This window comes from Harpia harpyja, chromosome 13 (genome assembly GCF_026419915.1).
Source record: "Harpia harpyja isolate bHarHar1 chromosome 13, bHarHar1 primary haplotype, whole genome shotgun sequence".
Classification (NCBI taxonomy): Eukaryota; Metazoa; Chordata; class Aves; order Accipitriformes; family Accipitridae; genus Harpia; species Harpia harpyja.
In genome coordinates, this window is record NC_068952.1 from 1402782 (window position 1) to 1405895 (window position 3114).

Genomic DNA, 3114 nt, shown 5'->3' on the forward strand with positions numbered 1-3114 from the left:
GCCCCTAGGAGCCCCGCCCCCTCGGCTCCACCCCGCCCCGCCCCGCCCCGCGGGGCACACTCCCCGGGAACGGGGATACCCCGGTACTGGGTTTGGGGGGGGGGTATGTAGTCCCCGCTTCAGCCCACGGTGGAGGTTTCCCCCCCCCCGAGTCCTTCTCCCACTCGCCGTGGAGCCTCGCCCGGGGCCGGAGGGGGTGGCTTGGGCAGCGGGAGAGCTGCGAGCCGGAGAGGCAGGCTGGAGGGTCGGTACCGGGGGCTCCGAGCTGGGGAAACTTCGTAGAGATTTGACCCCCGTGGTGCTGGTGGGTTGAACGGGCGGGGATCGGCCGTGGGTGTCGGGACAAGTCCTAAGGCACGGCTGGGAGGGGATGGATGGGAAAGCCCTGCGAGGGGTGAGGGTGCTGGTTCCCACTCTGGACCCTCCTCAAGGGACATCGTAAAACGGATCGAACCCTAAAGATGCCCCCGTCCCTGCGGGAGCTTTTTTTCAAGGTTGGCAAACGTCGTGTGGTTAAACAACGCTGGGGCTCGGCTCGTGGGGCTGGGGCTGGTCCATCACCCACCAGCTTGTGGGTCCCAGGGCGGGGGCAAAACCATGCCCAGATTGGCCCACGGTGGCCAGTGCCACCCAGCGTGGCGGCTGTCCTCTGGTCACCCGTCCTCTGCGTGCCTCCTGGCCTGGCCGTGACCTCCCACAGCGGGACAGAAGAAATCGGAGGTGTATTACTCGGGTGCCTGTTTGCACCGGAGGGAGTTAGCTATCTGGAAGTGATTTGGATGCCCCAGTTCCTTGGAAATGAAAAGGGAAGGGTTGGAAGGGATTCCCTTCACATTGGAAGGGACCAACTATTAGGCTGAAGTGCTGGAGAAGAGCCAGGGCACTCTTCGGGAGATGCCGTACCCTGCCGGTCTGGGCCATAAGAAGGTGACCACCATCTCAGCCCAAAGGCCCATCTCCCCAAGAATGTGCCTCCAAAACCAACCGACCAACCAGACACCCAACCAAACGGGAGCCATAGGCTGACAGAGCAGAGGTTTGCTGCCTACTCTGTAATACACAGATTGCACTGGCTACGCTTTTCACCCAAAATCGCACAAAAGGGAATATGTGTCCCATGCCTCCGCATCTTCAGCCAAGCTGAAAGCCATCTCTCTCCCTTTCCTGCGCCTCCCTGGCCACGTTGTGGTGCACACTCTGGCTTCTGCACTTGCTAGGCACTGACCGTGGAGTAAGAAATGAATTTATTATAAAAGCGGCTGGGAGGGAGCCATAATTTGACATCACAGCGCAGGCTGTCGGGATCTTCCAGCCTCCTGCCACCTCTCTCCTTGCAGCTGTAGATGCTTGGGGCACCAAGGTTACTGTATTTCAGTGGCCAGACCTTCTCACGGGGCGGCAGTCGGGGCTGCTCTCAGCGGCATCCCTGGGATTGACATTGGCTGCTGGCGCATCGTCACCCCTTGCGCAGAGAACAAGTCGTGCTATTGAGGCCGGGCTGGGGACAAGCAGCAGGTCCTGCCCGCAGCCTGGTACATCTTGACACAACGGCAAGGAGAATAAGTGACTGTTTCATGCAGGCTGATGTGACGGAAGAAGAGAAAAAATATGATAATGGGGAAAAGTTTTGGCTAATTATGATGATACGGCTTCTGCAGAGGGACCTGAAATATGCACAAACACTTCTATTCTCAGCGCTCATGAGAACTTGGAGACTTTTGGGGTTTTTCTACAGACTGCAGACAAATCGGGCAGGGCCGGGCTCCCCGCTTCAGGCAGGACCTGGACTGGGAAGACCCATGAACGTAAAGGATGGCTGTAGGCAGAGAGTGGCCCAACATTCAGCCCTCCAGGCAAAGGCACAAAGGTTTGGGATCCAGCCCTGCCCCAGTCGCCCGGGGATCCTCAGCTCGTTAAACCCACCCAGCACCTTCTCCAAACCGAAACACTCGGAAGCAGGAACGCAGGGTTTGAACAGCACCGACGTCCCAAGCCCTGCGGGTTCCCATTTCCCCAGCTGCAGCCACAGTGGAGCAGGCAGCCGTGAGCATCCCGAGGGACTGGGGGGGCTATCTCATACCGGCCGCATGTGGGAGATGTGGGGCTGGGCTCTCTCGAGCTCTCTTAGCAAAGCTTTTGCTGTTTGCCCCGAGTACTTTGTTAGTCACCGGGGCAGGGACGGGCACGGAGTGCCCCAGCCAAGCACCCGGGGCACAGGGTGGTGGGCTCACTCTTATCGTCTCCGGCCAAATGAATAATTGAGTGTCTGCTTCAGCGTGGAACAACAGTGCGGGCAGAGCAAGGGACACGTGTGTGGGGAAATGCACGGCGTGGGGTGAAACCCCAGGCAGGCGGAGCTGGGATGTGAACCTGGGTGTTCTCTGCCACCGTGGCACGGATGTGCTCCGAGGACGGCTCCCTCTGCTTCTTTCCCCAGCTGTGTTTCAGGTCTGTAGACAGATGTCTGAAACCCTTGCTTGCCCTCTGCTCACCGATACTCACGTGGCTCAAAGCTGGTTCACCCCACAGCACTCCTCCCAGCATCCACGGTCTCCAGCTGGCCTATTCTTGGGTCTTTCTCCCCACTTTTTTGAGATGTCAAGCCTATACCTCCCACCATGGTGTTTCCCTTTGGTTCTTGAAGTGCCTACTGATCCGGGCTGCTGGGTCCTATACTATCAGTATAATTTGCTTTCACCCCATATCGAAGGAGTTCTCCCTAACTACTAGTTCTCCCAGCTCCTGCCCAGAGGCATATCATCCAGCCCAAATCCAGAGGTCTGTGTACCCTGTTGTTAAAACAACCAAAGTGCTGGCGATTATCCACGGTCGTCCTCACCGCTAGAAAGTTTTTCTTGGGTTTGATTTGAAAATCCCTTGCTCCAAGTTTTTCAGTTCCTAGTTATTTTTGCATCCACAAGTCTTTGGCCGTTGGTGAAGAAGCTGTTGTTTAGCCCTGGAACGGCTCCAAATCTTTCCACTGGATGTATTAGTTATCCTAAATTCATAACCATCGCCGGGGTATTTTTAGCTCTGCGCAGCAGTCGTCAAACAAGCCCTGCCGCAAGGTCCGCAGGACTCCCTGAGGTCCCTCACAGCCCTGCTCCTTCTGAA